This window comes from Macrosteles quadrilineatus, unplaced genomic scaffold (assembly GCF_028750875.1).
Source record: "Macrosteles quadrilineatus isolate MER2022 unplaced genomic scaffold, UCM_ALF_1.0 Scaffold_4__1_contigs__length_99947679, whole genome shotgun sequence".
In the NCBI taxonomy this organism is placed as follows: Eukaryota; Metazoa; Arthropoda; class Insecta; order Hemiptera; family Cicadellidae; genus Macrosteles; species Macrosteles quadrilineatus.
The window spans coordinates 32,893,797-32,917,435 of NW_026542597.1; the positions used below are offsets into that span (position 1 = coordinate 32,893,797).

General features: G+C 31.2%; 1 protein-coding gene across 4 annotated transcripts in view; it reads left to right on the forward strand.

The window, feature by feature from the left end:
* The window catches only part of LOC128991846 (uncharacterized), a 208,890-nt gene that overhangs the window by 37,721 nt on the left and 147,530 nt on the right, over nucleotides 1-23,639 (forward strand). The window contains exon 2 of one of the 4 annotated variants that reach the window (XM_054415061.1): nucleotides 16,521-16,577. The exons of the other annotated variants lie outside the window; for them this stretch is intronic. The gene's annotated coding sequence lies outside the window, so the exon portion shown is untranslated. The remainder of the gene's footprint in view (nucleotides 1-16,520; nucleotides 16,578-23,639) is intronic. 4 annotated transcript variants of the gene reach the window in all.

A 23,639-nucleotide genomic window follows, 5' to 3' on the forward strand; every position in this document is an offset into this window, starting at 1 on the left:
GCAAAACACCCTCTAACTACAAGCCAACAAATACTACAATCAACATGCTTCTAATATAACTACTAAGTGACAAGAACCTTAGGTTAGAGTGGTACCAACTCTAAACTAAGGGTCTCGTCTTTAGCCAGTTTGCCCATCCGGTCAGCTTCACCGGTTGTGCAAGACTGACAATCATCCGTCTGCTCGCAGCCCTTTTATACGCTCGGGTTGAGTGGTGGGGGTAGAACAACGCTGCACCTGCTTATGTAAATTAACTAGCGATAGTAGGTCCCTAGCTAGAATATATGCCCGGTCGGATTCAAACATATACAAGGCAGATCCATTACTACCGTTTTTATATTTTTTCCAAGATATTTTCAAAGTCCTGTAAGTAGGTCAAGGTCATTTAAAATAATACCAAAAGAAGAGATGGAGCAAACATGCTCTATCTCTCCTTCTGTTGTAGTGAGGAAAGAGTCTGTGTTTAGGTATAACAACAAAAGCTTAAAATTTAATTTAACCAAATGCAGAATAGTATGCAGGCCGTTGGACCTCTCAACTAATTACAAAATGGTCAACTTAAATTTTAAAATATAGAATATTTAAAGTCACAAGAAAGTGTTCATTGTTAGCTGACATAAGTAAACTACCAATGACAACGAAAAGTTTAAAATTTAATTTAACCAAATGCAGAATAGTATGCAGGCCGTTGGACCTCTCAACTAATTACAAAGTGGTCAACTTAAATTTTAAATATAGAATATTTACTGTCACAAGAAAGTTTTCATTGTTAGCTGACATAAGTAAACTACCAATGACAACGAAAAGTTTAAAATTTAATTTAACCAAATGCAGAATAGTATGCAGGCCGTTGGACCTCTCAACTAATTACAAAGTGGTCAACTTAAATTTTAAATATAGAATATTTACTGTCACAAGAAAGTTTTCATTGTTAGCTGACATAAGTAAACTACCAATGACAACGAAAAGTTTAAAATTTAATTTAACCAAATGCAGAATAGTATGCAGGCCGTTGGACCTCTCAACTAATTACAAAGTGGTTAACTTAAATTTTAAATATAGAATATTTACTGTCACAAGAAAGTTTTCATTGTTAGCTGACATAAGTAAACTACCAATGACAACGAAAAGTTTAAAATTTAATTTAACCAAATGCAGAATAGTATGCAGGCCGTTGGACCTCTCAACTAATTACAAAATGGTCAAACTAAATTTTAAAATATAGAATATTTACAGTCACAAGAAAGTGTTCATTGTTAGCTGACATAAGTAAACTACCAATGACAACGAAAAGTTTAAAATTTAATTTAACCAAATGCAGAATAGTATGCAGGCCGTTGGACCTCTCAACTAATTACAAAATGGTCAACTTAAATTTTAAAATATAGAATATTTACAGTCACAAGAAAGTGTCCATTGTTAGCTGACATAAGTAAACTACCAATGACAACAAAGGGTTAAAATTTAATTTAACCAAATGCAGAATAGTATGCAGGCCGTTGGACCTCTCAACTAATTACAAAATGGTCAACTTAAATTTTAAAATATAGAATATTTACAGTCACAAGAAAGTGTTCATTGTTAGCTGACATGAGTAAACTACCAATGACAACGAAAAGTTTAAAAAATTTAATTTAACCAAATGCAGAATAGTATGCAGGCCGTTGGACCTCTCAACTAATTACAAAATGGTCAACTTAAATTTTAAAATATAGAATATTTAAAGTCACAAGAAAGTGTTCATTGTTAGCTGACATAAGTAAACTACCAATGACAACGAAAAGTTTAAAATTTAATTTAACCAAATGCAGAATAGTATGCAGGCCGTTGGACCTCTCAACTAATTACAATATGGTCAACTTAAATTTTAAAATATAGAATATTTACAGTCACAAGAAAGTGTTCATTGTTAGCTGACATAAGTAAACTACCAATGACAACAAAAGTTTAAAATTTAATTTAACCAAATGCAGAATAGTATGCAGGCCGTTGGACCTCTCAACTAATTACAAAATGGTCAACTTAAATTTTAAATATAGAATATTTACAGTCACAAAAGATTGTTCATTTTAATGGGGGACTTCTTTATCCTTGCTGAAATATCACATGATTAGAAAAATACAACACTCTGCGCAATTCAAGTACTAAAGACACGATGCACTCCATAAAGTAAAACCATCTAAGATACAAGCTAAAAAAACAACATGCAGCACATGCTATTGACTAAAACATTAAGTTAGATTGGCCAAATCTAACGAAAGGTTTTAATCAAAAGTCAGTCAGTCTACACTCAACCAGTCAGCTGTGCCAGTTGGGTGAGACTGACTACAGTCCGTTCGCTGCCGCTACTTTTATCCGCGAGCCAGTTGGGAGGGGGTCGGTTGGGAGGTTTACCCTGCTTTCGGGTAAATTTCCCTACTGTCGGGTAATTCTACCTACTAAGTAAGGAAGTCTCCAAACCTCCAACATCACATCATTCAGTGTCGAACCTTCAACGAAGACTGTTCACATATGCTAGCTCTGTTCTGATGTTAACTATGGATAAGCCAAGTACAATCACACAAGATAAACTAAAGAGAATAAAAGAAGATTTAAAGAAATCTACTACTACTAAAACTAGCAATTTTCGCAAGTCAATGTCACTACGTCTAAAGTTTCAGAAGCAAATTAAATTACCACTACATTGGAATGCATCAGGATCAAATTATTCCAGTCAATTATCACCCGAAGCCATATGTCAAGAAATGAAGCTTCCTCAACTAGTAAGTCCAATAGAAACAGAAAAAGTAACATTTAAATATCTGTTACAAAACAAACATTATCAATTAGTAGAACAAAGACAAAACGAAAATGGTAAAACGTTTATTTTCTTTTATGACAACAAGTTTTTAGAGGTTTGCTTTCCGACACGATTAAATGTGCCAAAGCCTCCTGACGTTGAAGATGGCAAACTAATTTATTTGATTCGCACAAGTCAGGACACATGGAATTGGGTATAATTCACTTAAAAAAAAAAACAGTCTTTCTAAAGACTTCATTATATAAACATATTTTGACCACAAAGTCTGATCTGTCAAACTGTTTAACAAAATATAAACGATATTTAATTTTACTTTATTTTTTACGTCACGGTCTCCAGTACCCGCAATACACCACTACTTAAGGTTTTTTTTAAGACCAACAAATATTTACTAACATGGGGAAAATATATCTACTATTTTGGAACGTATTTCTGTATAAACATCTTTTAACCACAAACAGCTAACCTGCGACTATCTAACATAAGATATAAATTAAAATTGGTTTTTACAATACCTTGTGTTGTTGAGTCAATCGAGGTGTAGTATTACGATGGCATCAACGATGCAAACGATAGACCCAGGACCGTACAACACTCCGCCGCTATGTCCGAAAGCAAACTGTAGAACTGTGGATACAAATCCACATGGAGGTAAAGTAGGGGCATATGCCCTTGATCCACTGCCGCCACACTTTCCCTCGACCGACGGCCTCAGCCTAATTCACGGCAATCGCGGTGACACAACCTTGCGCCGCGGGCACTAGTACAATACTGTAGGCTACTGTTAAAATGTTTCCGTCGACAATATGATTTTAACTCAATTTATTGTCTGTACATGTAAGCTGTGTTTTGGTTTAAAACCTTGGTGTAGCTGTTGGTTGATATTCCCAATACATTTAAGACAATTGCAAACGAACAAGTATTAGCTATTTAAACACACTACTGTACAGACAGCTGTTTCATCCCCTATCCATTACCACCAGCTCCTACCACCTGTATCCTGTTACCACCTGCTTGCTGCACTTGTGACGACGTACGCTAATTTTATACAAAACGTCACAAGTGACGTATCACCGGAAATCCGCTATAACTACGCCATTTCCGCCCCTATCTTCAAAACAGCTGATGGCGGAGAAACCCTAATAATGGTCTACTAGCAGTATTTTTTTCAAAGTCAAGTCAATTATCTAGTATAAAATTAGAGAGAAATAAAAAAAACCTAGAAAATTGCGTAAACATAAGGTGTAAAGCCTATATGTTAAGAAATGGTTCTTAAGTAAGTTTAACTCCAAATAATATTATACTAAAAATGAGGAGCCTTTAAAAATGCTCAAAATATCACATATAAATTTTAAAATAAACGAGTAAATTTGTGTAACACTTTGTTTTTGTTCAATTCACTTTTGGTCTTCCAATTAGGAACCATCACAACACTCAGCCTCTCCAATCCCAAACGTGACATTTAATTTATTCACAAACCCAAAAGAGTTTATACGTGTACATATTAAAAATCATTAAGCATACGTATTTTTTCACGTCAACAACATGTGTATATAACAATGTATATTTGCATCTAGTTGTATGGCTTACGGCAAACTTTAACTTTGATCCATAATTTATTTTTTGTCCAACAAATTTAGTACTAACTATTCTGGGCAAACCCACTGTGTGAATACAAATCTAATAAGATTATTGTTAATTACTGAGCACAAACAACAAAATGTGCTGAAAGATAAAAAAATATGTATTTGTAACTGAACAGACAGTATAATTGTTAGCAACATATTGACTGTTTCTGAGAAAAAAATATAGCCTAATAATAATTAAATTAAATAACAACGTCCAAGCTTTATAGTTTTCTATACCTACTATACCGCAAATTAGAGAAACAAACTAATGTTAACGTGTAAAACCACATTTAAAATTAGTAAGCCATCATAACTGCTCACAACATTATTTAGTTCAATAGTTTTTCATCGGATTACAAAAATAATAAACATTTCCAAACAAGGTAAAACGGCGGGTTTTATAATATCATTGTGTGATCGTCAATTAATTTAAATCCCAATTTAAAATTTGACTTCGTCCTTTTATCTCGTAATTTTAGTTTTTGCTAAGTTAAAATTAATTTGTTGTAAATCTGTCGCATAGTCGGTAGCGTTATGGAGTTCGAATCCACCATAGCGATATCGTAAGTTTACTGCCACCAATTTGTATCAGTATGACTACATTTTAACTTGCGTATTGTACCGGTGCCATAATTTATTTCCCATATAGGAATACGTTCCATGTTCAGGCCTAAGGTTCTTTACCCCTTAAAAATAAATAAATAAATATTATACATAAATAAAATTGCAAATACTTTTTAATTATATTTAGAATACTTATTGGTAATAAAAACAATTTTTAAACGTGTTTAATGTCCTGCCCATATTGGACACATTTTATGCAATCTATTATGTACAGTTTTTGATTTTTTACACTGTCACTAAATAGGCCAATGTGATCACAGGGCGATTTTACATAAGTAAACTCAAATATGTATAAAAACAGGATTCAGTTTTCAAAATTGGATCATATTTCTACTCGAAGTATTCAGAACTCATATGGTTACTTCAGATTGGGCACACCACTGTTGCCTACAAAATAAACTGCAACCACTCCGGTCTTAATTCCAATTGATCTATATAATGTAAAAGTGTATTTCCTTATTTGCGTCTATGTATTTGTTATTTAAACACAAAACAACTAGAACTGAAACTACTTGGTGTGACTCTTACAGAAAGGTTGGAATTACTAGGTTGGAGCAACTAGTTGTGTATTAAAGTTGTGCCAATCCAATCATCAGAGCACCTTTCTCTCGTTCCGTGCGTGTGTGAATAACAGTAAATCTCGCAGTGGTAGGTAACCCACCATCTCACACAATCTAGGCCCCACCCAGGTAACGTGAGACTATGTTGTAGATACTAGAGTATTGTGAACAGCTGGAAATAATGGCTTAGGTCAGACCAACAACACTTTCATAGAGTGGCAATAAAGACTTGCAAGTAATGTTTCCAGTTAAACAATCAGAAAAAATATGTTTTCCGTTTTAAAAATATACCTTAAAAGCCACAAAAGTATTTTTTATACAACACAGGTCTGTCTTGGTTCGAATTTCAGCTTCTAGTTTGTATATTTTGTTTGTTAAGCTGAGTCTCTTTAACTCTTTAAACGTTTGGTGAAGTCTGATAAATTAAATGGTGGGGAAATTCTAATTAGGTATTTTAAAGTCAATACATAAGGCAACCAGGTGGATTAAGCTAACCAATTAGATCTGCAAACAATGGCAACGGTTACGATACGGTGATATAAACAAAATTGTTCCTTTATAAACATTGGTCTATTCAAGAAATTGTATTATTAAAAGAATTTTCAATATATATTGTACCGGTAAAATTGGAATCAGTGTAGGCTCAATGATTGACGAAAAGTTTGAATACAAAATGCAAAAGTTTTTAACACTGGATATATTTGCCTACTAGGTACACTTCTAAAAATTTGTTGTGCTATTTTTAGCTTGTAGCATACCATGGGTTAATATGTAATTTATAATTCATTAAACATTTATTAAATACTCTGTAGGGAATCATATGACTAGTTAGCTAGTTATTTCATTAGTTATCTCAAATAAACTTCTGTTGGTCTATGGTTTATTATAATTTACTCTACTATTCATCCAAAATTATTAATATAATTACCAAATATCATATTAGAACGAAATATATTTTTCTTGTAAACACAAACAACTATATAATTGAAGGTATGCTTTTCCTATAAATAAACATAACGCATTCTTGTTTTAAATGTACATTAGCATAAACAATTAGGGTTACACAACATGGAGCTTGTCACAAATATACACCAAAATAATGAATCTAACTTAGATAAATGTGACACCACACACATCAAGCTCGCAGTTATAATGCGCATAACAATCAGCTGTTCTTGGGTCATCTCTAATGTGAGTTTCTGTGGGCGCTTTAAATTCACACCAAAAGTAGTTCATTTTATTTTATTTGTACTTTATGTTTAATGGATACACATGTAAAAAGAAGTTCCGATGTAAAAATATGATATTGTCTGAAATTTGTTGATAAAGATTTCCAGAAAAGGTGGGTCACTAAGTGAATTAATACACTAATCACAAATCTGTTCTGTGAACGTTTTCTAATAATACGTTTTGTACACATTCTTGTTGTCACAGCTATTGTAAATAATTAATTCTAGCTTTCTTGCGATTCTATTGTCCAAAAGAGTTTGTGAAGATCCAATTAGCATGTAAACGAGGCACAGTAAAAAGTGGTAATTATTTATAGCCTAGTACTGGTAAAACAATAACCTGTTATAAACGAAACAGTCTTTATAGCCTTAATTCCAATCATGATTTGAAGATCTACTTACGTAGTTACGATATAAGGTGTCAGAAGTATTTATTTAATGCTAGACACTTTTTAAATTGATGGCAGTTCATCTTCAGCAGCATTTGCTAATTAAATTAAAATACTTAGTTTATTGCATTTCAAGTTTAAATAGATTGCACCATTATTTGATAGTTTACAAAATTATAAAAGTTAGTCCTCTGTTAAGATTGATTATACAGTCTATAAAACTGTAGATACATTTCAATACAAATTGCCTTTATAAACAAAAAACCCGACACATGTATTTCCAATACATATTTTAACGAAGATAATAAATATCTAGTGCAAATATAGCTGTATATTCTATAAGAATATCGAGAGAAGGAAAATAATGAATATTTTATTTTTGATCTTTAGAGATTGGATTCATCTTTCACTTTCCAGGACCTTTCATCGTGATTGAATCCACAGATAAGTCTTAAAACAGATCAATAATGTCAACCAGTTTGTTGCTTGACACCTTTATGAGTTATGTTTGTCTGAATTTAGCATGGTTAAAATGGCGCAGTGATGATCGAGAAAATAATTTGAATTTATATTGAATAATATTCTGTAGCCTACTATAAAGTAAAAATACACTTTTTAACTACAGTAAAGATAATAATTTATCGAGCAAATGTACTTAAAAAAATCCACGAATATAGTAAATCCTATTTATCAAATTAGTAAATCTGAAATTATGTCTTCAAGTATAACTTTACCCCAGTTTCTAAATAGGTCTGAAGATGGGCAGAAAAATATGACTATTCGAAACCAAACCCAATTGTTTTTATAAACGTTCACTGTATTGTCACTGTTGGACATGATAAGTGTATGATAATTGTCATTTTAAAGCTGTAATAGTTCACCATGCATACAAAATCTAATTATAAGCACCACAACATCACAAGCAGGATTATTATCGTTGCAAACACAATGCTTTAAAAATTAATCGTTCTGTTTATTGTATCATTACAGCATCAGGCCTTTTTATGAGAGGGTTTACTGTGTATTCGTGGACAATCATTGGTTTGCATGCCAAATAATCGAGAATCACTCTCTTTATGTATGCAAACTACTTTGTATAATCTGAGTTAAATTTCTTCATGATGAAATTTAATTTCTCTGTTGTATAAACAGTGGCCTTTTGTGGTTACATTTACTTAGTAATAGAAATCCACTGGTATACTTTTCAACCAAATGAAGTTAAGTGGATAAAATAACTTGCTCAACAATATGATTTTGTATTTAATCTACTGAACCCAGTAGGACTGTTGTTCAATTATTGAACTAAGGTTTAACCTGAACGTTTATTTAGTATTTTATTATAATATTTATATTACTCGGAGAAAATAAGTATTCTTATTCTTATTTAAATACAATGGCCAGGCTAAGCAAACAGCTGATCAGTGAGAAATACACATAAGACATCTAATTAATCCCATATATAAATTTAATGTTCAGGTTAAAATATATGCATCACGTGTTTTAATTTTTCCAGCATGCTATAAATGTCACATTTTTAATTTCAACGTATATCATAAGAATAACCGTGAACAAAACCAAAGTTGACAAAGTATCATAAACACTAGCTTGTTGTGTCATCTGTTGATGGAATCGGACGAGACAGGTGCAAACATGCAGTTTGTAAACATGTTATCCCAAACTGACTCCCTGCGCTCATCAAGGTAACTAGCCAGGTTCCACTGTGCTTATCCGTTACCAGTGGGAAAATTGTTGTATAGTTTACTAACTTACTGGATGAGTAGCTGGATAATTAGTGGAATCCACGATGGAGTGTGCATACTATAGCTTAGTTTCACCTACTACAGGACATAACGTTTGTTGAAAAATGTAAACAAGGGGAACAACAATGGTATTGTGTTAGTGGTTCTTGACAGTATTTTGCACTTTTTAATTGTCCCTATTATTTTATCCTTACATGAATAACTTCTGTACCTTTGTACATTATACCTTAGTCGTTCAAAATTCATAGTCTATAGAAGCCGGATGAAGGAGCTATTTAAATTGGGGAATCAATGATTTACATTCTGTTGAGTACTTCAGCTATTCACATAGATCCTTGTAATGTGACCAGTCAGTGCCTTGGGCACAATTTAATATAGTGAATAATTAAAATTGTATATATTAAGTTGTATAGTGACTATAGCATATTTTAAATAGCAGTAGGCAAGTAAGCTATGATCCCTTGTGTCTAACTATTCAGAAACATAAACGTGAAAATAATCCAACAACATTAGGACAAGCTAAAAATGATTATCACAGGTTAAAAGCTAAAAATAACACAGGGCAGTGTTATAAAACGATGTGAAATATATAAACTCTGTACTTTGTCCTAGCACGAACTACATTGTGAGAAACAACAATGAAATCTAGACTTAAAGCAAGAGAAGAAAGCAATCGTAGAAAATGATTAATTTATCAAACTGACAAGTTTGATAAGTTTTCAAAGCGCAACAGATGTTTTCCTGATTGACAGCTGACAGCAGTTACAAAATGTGACATCGTGTTAAAAATTCCTGATAGACATCAATTTCATTCTATAGATTAGTACAGTTTTAAGAAATGTTTATTGTCAATATTTATCCGTCATATACTTCCCTACAAATATAGGCAAATTAAAACGCCACTAAAGCACTACAATATTACCCAATATGAAACACACGCCTAATTTAACTTCAGATTCAATGATAAGATGATATAAAAGGCTACTTTCAGTATACTAAATAAATTTTCAATACTACTAGGTCATGCTAATTATTGATTATTTTAACATAAAAATAACTACCTACCCTAAACCCTGTTCGGTATGTGACCAATTTTCACTAACTTTTATCTTACCTATCAAATAACCAGAGGCTGTCCTCTACTAGAATATGCATCAGAGAAGTTGTTGCTCAGATTGATGCAATTAATATCTTCTCTTCTCATGAATATGTACTTAAAATTCAACGCACTATATCAAGCAATTGCGTAGTTTGAATATTTGGATTAAAGTTCCACTCATTATAATCTCACATTAAGAATGTGTGAGTACTGATTTATTTCTTTTTCTTTTCAAAAATATATTTTTAGAGTTTGTGTTTGGCTCTTTTGTAGTATTGATATGGTCAGTGCATAGCATTCATGGCATATTGCTGTAATAAATTGTAGTTAGGTTCCATTTTGGGATACTCGAAATAATATAAATTCTCTAAAACTGCTTTTAAACATAAAAGGAATCATTCCCACAATCTTACAAGCAACATAAAAAAAATTTATTTAGAAGCGATTTCTAAATGGTGTAATAAAAAACAAAAAAAGTGTAAGTAACCGCTATAAGCTTTTAACTCAAAAAATCGTTATGTTCTGTTGTTAACATAATTGTAACCAGTAGAGATTTTACCTTTTCATTTTCCGTGTTATGTTTACAAATACAGTGGTATGATGATAATAATGAAATAATATAATAAAATATGACAATATAAACTGAGGAAAGATATTTACTTATTCCTTCGTTCTGAAATTACAAAGTAAATGTATATATACTTAGTTAACTATAAAAACACTTAATGTCAACGCTCTCTCATCATTAGAATAAAAAAATGAAATTTAACATTAACCTGATCGGTGTTTGAGGATTTGTCATTTAAACTATTTAAATAAATAACAGAATGTTTATTTCATGCACAAGCCGAAATCCCAGGGATTTTATGCTGAGCATTCAAACACATTTCAGAGTTTAGTTTGAAAAGATGATGATTTTCGTACAATACACATTTGAGTGTTTGATATATATTAAAATACAGACAAATAACAGTATTGTTACTAACATAGTGTTCTTCAATAAAGCCATCGGTTCACCAAAATATTTTTTCCTACAGTCACCCGAAAAAAAGTTGGCTTCCTTGTACTGTTTATAGTACAGAAAGCTGCTAATTGCTGCATATTTATACTTTTTCGTACGGTTTATACTTTGTCGTATGGTTTATACTTTGGCGCACATCAGGGTTCCAACGAAACAACACAAAACCGCATGGTTCTATTATGCACGTAATCCGTGTACGCTTGGAAATAGGTTGGCAACACAAAGATAATAATATTATGAACAGCTGATTGACTATTATAACTACGATTTAACCTGTCATTTCGTGTTTATAGTTTCGGTATTTCTGAACTTTCTGGGCTTTTCTTTTAAACGTTTTTAAAACATTCCTACGATCTTAATAAACAAGAAAATACCTTTAAAGCATTTTTTTAGGCGTGGAAACCACTTCAAATTACAAAAACATACGGAACTATATTCTCAAGTCGCGGAGCACATTTCTTGCCGAGGAGAAATAGCGGAGTGTTACGGACCGGGTACTACTTTCTCTAGGGCACCTATTTGTGTTGCCAGCTGAACCTAAAATCGTGTTGTATAGTGTTTGAAAGACTAATTATTTATATGCTTTATAGTGACTGTAGGAAAAATATAATGTGCAACGCGAGTGCAAAAGGCCTTTGCTGCACTCGAGATCATTCCGCACGAGCCGCAGGCGAGTAAACATTGTAAACATTGCTCTCGTGTGCAGAAAAGTGCCATTTTGTCCACTAGTTACACAAATAACTATTGCAGGGAGCGGCCAATACGTGAATGTCGTTTGCAACACACCGCGAAGCTAATCTCGATACTCCTACTAAATATTCATACAGCTGTTGTCATGCTATGTTTGACCATATCCGCGCATTGTTGGAAAGCGTTGTTAATGATTACGTGTTATTGGCAATCGGAGGCGTTTATCACGTCATTTACGAGCTAAATTCACGCGAATATTGAAACTGTTCAAATATTGAATAATAACAAAGTAAGAGATCACACAACTTGTCCAATGATTGAAAGTTTTGATTTGTTTAACATCTATCAGATTTAAGAAGTTTTTTTAAGCCAAAAAGGTTTGCATTAAAAATAAACTCCCATACTAAGCTATATTGATCGAACATAGATAAACCAATCAATTGTTGTCTTAGTGTTGTATTTTACTTTGTTTGTTGTCGTACATATTCGTATGCCAGACGCTTTGTCTGAAACTAATCTTGAAATGGGATCTAGGGTATAAGGTTGAGCCACAGCTCTTAGGATTAATGGTAATTCTAACTTTGTATTGTATACACAAAGGAATAAATACTTAAGTAATATGAGAACTACTATTTTATGTAAAAGGTCTCCCAATAATTGTTTTTCAATTGTTATAACTAATAGAAAAATGCATTACATAACAGTGTTTGTAATTTAAGAAAATAACCATAAAATATATAATATTTTTCTTATTTATTATCAAACTTTTTAAGATATATATTTTATCAAAATTGGAAAATAATATAACTATATAAATTCACTCACGTATTCCATAGCGCAAACTTAATACCATTATATAAACCCTAACCACCAATGTTTGTATATTTCAATGTATGTTTCTTGTTTACATTTTGTAAACAAGAAACATACATTGAAATATACAAACATTGGTGGTTAGGGTTTATATAATGGTATTAAGTTTGCGCTATGGAATACGTGAGTGAATTTATATAGTTATATTATTTTCCAATTTTGATAAAATATATATCTTAAAAAGTTTGATAATAAATAAGAAAAATATTATATATTTTATGGTTATTTTCTTAAATTACAAACACTGTTATGTAATGCATTTTTCTATTAGTTATAACAATTGAAAAACAATTATTGGGAGACCTTTTACATAAAATAGTAGTTCTCATATTACTTAAGTATTTATTCCTTTGTGTATACAATACAAAGTTAGAATTACCATTAATCCTAAGAGCTGTGGCTCAACCTTATACCCTAGATCCCATTTCAAGATTAGTTTCAGACAAAGCGTCTGGCATACGAATATGTACGACAACAAACAAAGTAAAATACAACACTAAGACAACAATTGATTGGTTTATCTATGTTCGATCAATATAGCTTAGTATGGGAGTTTATTTTTAATGCAAACCTTTTTGGCTTAAAAAAACTTCTTAAATCTGATAGATGTTAAACAAATCAAAACTTTCAATCTTTTTTCAAAAGATGATGCATTTCAGGTTATGCATTTCAAACGAAGTACATTCATCTTTAGTATTTTATTTAAAATTACTATGAGATAGTATATGGAAAGATAAGAAAAATCTTTGAGGTCAATTTTACTTGGAAAGCGCACATTCCCACCACGTTTGATGTCAAGTAATCTTTTATAATGAAGACTTCGTGTTCGGTATAAAATACTTATTGTGCCCTATGGGGAATAACCCAATACCCTAGGTGGCATGGTGAGATCTATACCCAGGACCAGTATACATTTTCTACTTGATGTCCCTAGAGGCCAAAAAAACTATTCAATGTTTAACATTATTTGTACGTGTACGGTATTCTTTAAACACGATTTCATAATAATTTTGGTCCGATTTAGATGAAAATTGGCAGTTTATGACTGATACCTTTGAATGAGCTTGCGAACCAACAATAAAAAAAATAGATTAGGTTCAGATTGAGTCACGAGAACGATAATGAGTGATAATGGGGAACTAATTTGTCAGAATTTTATTTTTTAAGATCTCTACCCTTAAAACATACAAAATTCCCAATTTATATTTGATCACAATTAATATTTCTACTACTGGATATTGAAGATTTAAATAATAAAATAAACTGTTACCTTGTTCAATATCCTTTTATTCTTCTTAAGACGACCGCTTTCGTGACTACAGTCACATCATCAGGTCAATCCTCGTAGAAGGCTCGCCGTAAATGTGCACGCTTCGCAAAGGTTTCTGTCTGTAAATACTTTGTAAATATAATGTGTTTGTGTTTTGAGCTCGGTAAAAACTTTATATATACATAACGAATCGTTCTACGAGGATTGACCTGTTGATGTGACTGTCGTCACGAAACCGGTCGTCGTAAGAAGAATAGAAGGATATTGAACAAGGTAACAGTTTATTTTATTATTGTATTTGATGCATCCCGTAAAGCTTAAAAGATGCAGATTTATAATGAAGAAACCTTACTGTACAATTGAATTTTAAAGAAAAAATTAATAAAAACACTGCAAATTACAAAATTGCATGTTATTTTTCATAGGTAAACGTAACCTGTTATTGTTTGCTTCTTTACTGATGTATTCTGATAGAGTTAGGCAAACTTATTTATACGAAATTTTACTATTAAAATGTTACTGAGAAAACACTTTCTCTTCCCTGCAGCAGCTGAACTAAGTTCTCGTTAAACTTAATAATATTTAAATAGGGAATACATCTGACATGGTTGAACAAAACATTGGGTAAAATCCAATCAATCAAATGGAAATTCGCTTAGTCTGCAAAGTTGCTGCGGTAGGGGTATTTTACTTATTCTTGTTTGAAGGTATGTTTTCCCTTGTAATTCATTATACAATAATTGGTTGGCTAATCTTTTTTGTAAAACAATCACTAACGCCAATGTTATGTAACACTTGTATATAACACTTATTTCTTATTTCGGCCCGCAGTTGTACAATGGCCTCCCTCAAGAGATTAAGTGTTCGAAATCTAGGGCAAACTCATTCAAATTAAATAACTCATTCAGGGCCGCCAAAAAAACAAAAAACAAATGTAAAATGTTTATTGTAAATTATTGTGTTTGCTTTGTTGTATATACTTATGTAAATATATTAGGATAGTTTAGATTTATTGACTTGAGTTAGTTTGAACCATGTATTATTAAACTCGCTCGTTGTAAATAAAGGCCTTTTTATTTATTTTTTATTTATATGTTGCGTGACTTTCTTTGAAATATTGGTTTTCATTTTGAAATATTAGCTAAGGCATTTTTATCGGATATGCAATGCCTTTTCGTATTTATCTTTTCCATTTCATGTTGTATAATGCCTTTTACCTATATTGTGCTTATTCATAATTTAAATATACATGTTTCTGTAGGATACAATTATAAAATCATGAGTGAATTTTGGAATTTATATTGAAATTCACACTCAATATCCTAACTTGCTTGACACACATATTTTATTCCAATACTCCCTAACAGTTAATAAGTATGAATACCTTTTCAATTTAAATGCCTGGTTATCAATCTATTTAGTTGTGTATTATACCTATTTTAGGCTTAGGTCCCCTGTTGTAATTCTCAGCCTATAGTAAAATATTCATAGCCAAAATATTCATTACACGAATCTTGTCCCCGTAACTGAATCACTAGACTGATGCATATTTCAACGGCCGTCTGTAGCCATTGTCAATTGAATCTGTTTTGATGTGTTTGTTTTGTTATCATATTGTTAGGCATATTACAAAATATATAAATTCAAATTCAAATTCTGTATTCAGCATGAAGACATAGTTACAATGTGGTATGTGGAAAGTCAAAATTACAAAATTAAAACTAAATAAAACAATCCCTCTAAAAAATAATTATACATGTCCAAACTTAACAGTTAAAAATTCATTTACTGAGTAATTCTTTTTTTCTAATTAGAACAAATGTCAGCCTCCTCCTAAATACTACGAAAAAATGCGTTGGAGTGTGGCGGGATATTCATAATGCATCTGGACTTACTTCTTGTTCAATAAGTGTGAGATGGGAGAAAGTGATTAAAAAGATGATTGTTGGTACATGAGGTTCTGGATGAAATATGAAACATTTTTCGTATAGCTTTCTTCTAAAGCCCAAACACTGACTTGTATTTGGTGCTCTCAGAGCCCCAAATTGAAACTCCATAGGATATAAGCGAATAAATAATACCATAATAAGCAGTTATAAGTATATCAGTCGATGCAAAGCGATCCAGATTCTGGAGCACAGAAGTACCCTGACTCAGTTTCTTACATACATGATATGCTGTTGAAACGACAAAGAACTTAACGGAGCGTTCTGAGATATCAGGTTCATCACCCGAATAAATACTGAGCAAACTATTATTTAGATTACAGTTAATGGACAGTTTTAGAGATATTTACTTGTAGTCTATTTTGCTGAAGCCAATTAACAAGTGCATTCTCCTTCAAGAACGTATTGAGTTCTAGGATGTTTGTGGAGAGGCTAGAAAACGTTAATGACGTGTCATCAGCATTTTAAGATACAGTAAATATAATTCAGACACGTATGAGTTTTAGAGACCTTATAGTATGTTTTATTACTAGACCTTGTCAGAGGTTGTTTAACTTTACTATTCATATCGTTGTTTTTTTATCTATCTTATCTGATTAAAGTGGTGATTCATTTTTAATGTTTTTTTCAGGTAAGAGACCAGACGGATTATCTATCTTTAAGAACTCTTTGTACATAGTATAAACAGGTAAGTACATTAATATAGCCTTTTCAGACTTAAGTATGAAAGTAATAACAAATGCACGAGTTAGCAGAAACAATAAAAAGAAAATATTATTTAGTTGTCGGGTGGAGTTTTAATTATTAAAGATTGCGAAACAGTTATTTTAACATCGTATTCAATTGTTTAGACATTCTGCAACATCCAATTGAAAGTAGTGGTGAAAGAATGCTATAGTCCAACCAATGCACTTTTGTATATTAGTACATTTTGTGTGTGTGTGTGTGTGTGTGTGTGTGTGTGTGTGTGTGTGTGTGTGTGTGTGTGTGTGTGTGTGTGTGTAAATGTCTTACATGTTCATGTATAAGTCACGACACAGGTTTAGGGTGTGGTGACAAGGAATTAGAGACCTGTCCTTTGTCACGTGATAAGGTTCAATGGACGCTTTGGAATCGTAAAACAATAGGTGACTATTTTAAACCCCCCTTTACGATATCGCCACATATTTCGGTTTTCCTAATTAAAAAAGAAAAATTAACGCAACAATAAAATATATTTATTGGAGAATTTATTTCAAAATGAATCCGTAAACATAAAGTTCTTACCTGATGAATACAGGTTGGAACGAAGTTATTAAAAAAATATGTTATGTGTTAAACTACTAAGTATTGGTGACAAATGGCACAAATTTAGGTTTCCATCCTTTACAAATAGGGAATAACAGACTATTAGGATGGTTTAAAAAATATTTGTATTTTCTTAGATAAAATGACTATGAGTGCACTAATGATTCTTTTTATTTCATATTTATGAAATTTGTTCACCAATACTTAGTAGTTTAACACATACAACTATTTAACGGTAACCTTGTTCCACTCTGTAATAGTTTAAACCTGTTTGTTATTTGCAGAAAACATTTAATTATAAAAATGTATAAGACAAGTTAAGAGGTCGTGTGTAAAATATATTTTATGACGTTTACATGATAGAATAAATCATAGTTAGTAAATTTTATTATTAAAATCATTATCTATTCGATATATAATTTCTAAGCTGTGGATTCTTTAATCTTGAACTTTCTAATCTCATAAAAAATATTAGATGTGCGTAAAGAGTATTGAGCAAAGGAAGGGGTGGTTGGTACAACAGTGGGTGGTAAGACAGACGTTCAAATTCTTTCTGCATGAAATACTTATTAAAGTGACTTAACATTAAACGAAAATTCCTTTTCGGGATGGTATGAATACGTAAACTTACCATTTTCTGTTATACATCAGAAAATTACAACATGTGTATGAGCTAATACTCCCACTGTCATAAAGCTACAGACTTGGTAGATTTCCTTTTGCCTAGTACAATTTTCACTAAAATATTAATCAGCTTTTATTGAGTACTTTAATTTCCTGATACATGTCATAACGTGTCTTAAAGTGTGTTTTATTAAAATGTTAATAACCATTTAAAGTGGTCCCTTGTCTAGGTCTTAACATGAGACCTACGGAAAAGCGTATATTCCCCATTAAAAATTTAATATACTTTATCATTACATTTCATATAGATCCCAAGAAAAAAAATAGACTTGAGTGAAGGAGAAGTTTCACAAATAAGCGTCTTCGTTAGCCTCGTCTTATTACGAAGATAACGAGAAGGTTTACTTAAGCACAATCTGTTATTTAACAATCAGCTTCTAAGATTGCCTACGTCGTAGACTCAGTATAGCCTTGCTTATTGTCTGTTTTACAACAACTAGAAAATAGATTTTCATTCAGTTAGTCTATAACCGTAACACTAGTATCTCAATAAATTGTCAAGTATCGTCATAATTGGAGAGTATTGACCATATTTACAAAAATTTCAATCAAATCCAGGTATAATCGCTATATAAATAAAATAAAGTACATAAATTATCGTCTTGTAGAAGGAAGTATGGGAAGATGCAACCAATGGTCAATTAAAGGAACATTTCGGGTCCAAACACTCCGTCTAGCCATTACCTCCTCATTCTCAATGTCAGGTTAATGTGATATTAGCCTGGTTGAACTTATTTGGTATATAATACTTTTAGTATATATAGCAAGATAATTTAGGTTTTACTCATCTTTGGTTATATTACTCTGTATTAAAATAATCCTTACGTGTTTGAACAAATTGATTTATCGATTTAGAAGTTAATGTATAGTGAAAAAGTACTCTCTCTTTCCAAAATGAAATAAATTAAAACGTGATTACTATATTAAACTTAATAATGTAGCCACTGATCTGTTTAATTATACTTTTATAGGTACATACCTTACATTAACAGATCCACAATCAGTGGTCACTGCATATTTCACCTATTCAGGCATTGTTAAGTGATCTTTACTAGAATGTTAAATCCAAATGAGATTGTCAACTAAATTAAAATAAAATACGAATAACAGTTTACTCTGTCTCCGTACCACAACCAGTTGATAGTAGGCCAACAGGTTTTATTGTTGATAGTAAATGTTTAAATGTTTTTTTCGTGCGTACGTAATTTTTATTTATTCGAATATAATTGACATACCAAAATTTGGATGAGAAATTCTTACAAAGATTACTTTACAATGCCCAGGCATATTCAGCTAGTTTATTGTTTTCGTGTTCGTGTGTTTAACGACTCTTCACAGTTATGAAGAGGGTTTGTGTGTTTGGAATGTGTTTGAACTATGGTAACAGCTTAAAAATGAATCTTTAGGTTTGAAAGCTGGGTTGCTGACCTAAATCTAGGATCACGGACAATTACTAGAGGTATTTAACCTTTTTATCAATATTCAGCTAGGCAAAACTTGGGACGTGAATTGGGTGAATATGAACACTACTTGTTGAATTGTTGACGTAAGGTATGTACCTATAATATAATTATTAGTATAGTTTACGTTTATTTAGGTCTATGTAGTCAGGTGTACCTAAATTTGAAAAAAGGTTTTGAAAAAATTTTGAAAATATGTCAACCTTGGTCATTTTTATAGGTGAATCCTCAGTTAAAGTGGAGACAAAACTAAACAATAAATACCGATAGACCATAAATCTGTAAAACAGCTTTTGAAAACTATCTCTCTCTCTCTCTCGCAGATAAGTATAAAGACATAACCTCTGAATTCATGTAAAAGAATTAAAGGACAAGGAATTTACTAAGTAAAGAAATTTTGGAATTAGTTTCTAGTTTTACTGTGTCAATAATAATAAACATTCATCCAGCCTCGAAATTTTAGCCAAACTAATTTCTATTTAGTTCCTACGTAGTCGCCTTTCTTCAGTTTCACAGTAATATAATTTTTAAATTAATGTCACATAATTAACTCACCCAAAACCACACTCAGCTAGCATATTTATTAAAGCCATTTATTCGAATGATTATTCTGCGAAGAAAAAAATAATATATTTAGAACCATACAAAATTGGAGAAACTTGAAATAAAATACATGAAGGGTAAGAGTATACTATCAAAGACAACAAGAGGGTGCAAACAAGCTTAATGTGTCTGGAGGAAAATGTACACTTCAGGGGCCATGAGCTTACAATAGGTGTTTTCTTCGACTTTTTTCTTTGTAGGAGTCTTAAAGTAAACTTTTAAAGCTATTTCAATCCTAACGGATCCTAAGTTTGACTCTCAATATATTTGTTTGGCACTATCCTATATATTAATGGGCAAGTATGTTTCCTGAAAACCTTTTTTTATCAGCTAGTGTGCATTGCAAGGAAAATCTACACATACTGTTAAAAAGATATTTACCTTTAGTTGTGCAGAATGCCTTTATAAAATAAAATAGGCTAAAAAATAAGGACAAAAGAAAGAACAAATTAGAAATCTGGATCACATTTTTATTTAAATGATGGTTCTAAATTAGGGAGTTTTCACAATACTTAATTTTGGTCGAGTTTTCGACCACGGGGTGAATTATAGTCTGTACTTAAAAGAATGACAAACTTGTAAATATAAACTACTTAATTGATTAATAATGGTGGATGAATGTTAGATGTTTGGATATACATATCTTTATTGATTGTAGCAATTGAAGGTACTATGATAAATATTATGAAAACATACAGTATTATTATCTCTTTTGTAAACTTTTTGATAATCTAGAAAACATTAAAGCTAAAAAAAAAAAAACAGACAATTGAATTTACAATGATATGTTTGACGAATTTGTCATTAATACTAATAAAATTAGTCAAAGCAGAGTAATAATAATAATTTATTTCGTAATTTGGATCGGTTACTGATTCTGAAAAAAAGTTTTAAATTGTAAAGCAGGATGTTGTATCATATATCAATCTCCCCCTTGAAACCTGAGTAAACATCCATTGAAGATAGTGCATTGTGCAGAAGCCTATATTCAACAATGGGTTCAAGGAGCTACAAATAAACATAGTTTGTTTGGACTATCTTAAGGTTGTTTATAAACATATTAGAGTTCTAAGATTATTTGCTTACGAACCAACACATTGTGGTGCGGTATTTCATTTCCAAAACTAATGCTCCGATTTTAATTTACTAAAGATAACTCTTAACAAAAGAAAAGACACTTTGTAATCAAGAAAGTTGTGCACGAGTATTTTAACAGTACTTAACCACGTTTATTAAAATTTTAAACCAATAAACAATAATTACCATCGTGATAAATTTATACAGTGTTCATTTGAAAAATGTATATTTATTTTGAATACAATCATTATACATTATACAGTACATACATTGAATACATCATAGGTGGTTTCCCATAAATAATATGTTTTTATGACTTGAATTTTTACTAAGAAACTACATGTAATTTTTATTCCGGTTTATGGTACATTTTAAAGATTCGTAACTACGCTATACAGTATTATGAATCCATTACCCCATGAAACTTGGATTGAGATGAATGAGATTCAGTAATGTTTATAGGGACTCAGCACTACATCATACTAATATGCAATCTAATGGCAAATATTCCTTTACATTAACACCACATTAATTTGTTTCCTATTATGAGTTAAAATGTACATTAAAGGTAACAACCTCTTTAAAGGAATTTTGTTTGTAATCTACTGAACTTCACTTTGCAGAATAAAACTGCATGATAAACATTTATTACACAAGAAATAAGATAGTTTTCTAAATATGAAAATAAATACAATCAAGTTTTAACAAACTACAAACTTAATTGTATAATATAGACGGGCTCAAGGTTTACGTTTAGTCTACCAGGCTAATGGAAGACATCGAAGAAGTATAGAGCTGGGTACTTACATTAATGTCTCAATGCCAGCCTAGGGCAAGTGGCAGTCAAATAGAAACTTTTTATGATCCATGGCATTTTTACTACTTTATGGCAGGCGTTGCTACTACTACTGCAGCGTCGGTAGATCGTCGGAGGGTATACATTTACTATAGTTAGCCTTTTAGCAAAGAGATGCTGTCATATAATAAGCAAAACAAATTTTGAAACGGCATCTTAAACATTTATGAATGTTGAAATTAAGTAAACAATTTTTATTATTTATACTAACATACTGGACATTTTACTGACATTGTATTTCATATATATTTTATTACAGTACTATTATTTTAGATCTTATTTGGTTAATAAGATGGTCAACATTTTATTGATTAACTAATATTCTGCATCCGAGAGGCGTATTCATCAACAACATAGTTATTTCATAAGCAAAATGATACTAATTCTTCATTATTTATTCTGGTAGTTGTTTATGGAAAAACAAATAAAAAATATATGATGCAGGTCGTATAAAAAAATGCACAGTACATTTATTTCTAGAATTATGCAAAAGTGTAATTATTTACTGCAGTTTTATTGACAATGACAGTCTGTGTAATTATGTTCAACCGTGTTTTAATTGTGTGTAAGAACTCAAAACTAGTTGAAAACGAAACAACGTAATAATTAAAGCCGATAGCTTTTACTAATTATAAACCATCAATTTTAATCAAATTATCCGAAAATTGTTTTGATTTTTCTGTTCAACTTGTTTATTACAAGATAAATTAACGTTAGAGATAGATTTCTTTGTTGGATCCTTTTCTTAGATATTTTTGGATATGTATGATTACCAAAAAAACTTAAGTAATCACATTTTAAAATAATCATAAAAAGTGATTTCTAATGATTTCACAAAAGAAATATAAAAAATGTTCTTTAGAAATAACAAAAAGTTAAACAAATGGTTGTTGAAATAAATTTATTTGCGCTTACTGACTGATGTTTTTATCTCGGCGTTTAAATCCATGGGGACCAAACAATCAGAACATTCTTTATTTTGTTAAAACGAACATTCTTTTTTGTCAGCTATTAGTTTTTTTTTTTTTAATAGATGGTGTCTTAAGCTTTTTGACATTTAACATACAAGACCGACGACTTGATTAAGATTGAAATAACTTCGTAACGTTTTAATTTTAATAGACGGTATCAGCATTCTGACACATACTTTCTCTCATAAGTTTGTCAACAACCTTTATTATGTGTAAGCGGTGAGAGTAAATATACGAAAATGGGATTTGTACAATTTTGTTCAGAATTTAAAAGACTATAACATACTAAATTTTTATCAAAATCGTTCGGGACATTTTTGGAAAGTTGTTTGCAAAGTAATGCGCAAATCTCTCATTCAAAAAATGAAAAATTGTAAGGACACACAATCTAAAATCTAGTTGGTATAGTGTTCGGATCATGTAAAAATTTAAATTGACAGAATACATGAAAATTAAATATTTGATTATATTTGAATATGTTCACAACTACATAAATAAGTACACAAGTACATATTACCACAGACACCTCGCCGATTTAACATTAACGTCTGTCCTGCTCTATGAATGACTATGTTTTAGCTTCATGCCATTTTCCGTGTTCTATTAGCTAGTGTTTTGCATGCGTTAATACAGGTTTAGTTAGTTTGATTTCCTTTCTGTTTATCAAATTTACACATTACATCATGTGTGTGTGACATTACCAATTTTTCCCAACAAAGTAGAATATTGTTTTCACCAATTGCATTAGATTTTTACGCAAGCTGGTACTTAAAATACAAACATGAGACAAAATACAACTATAGAAATGTAAA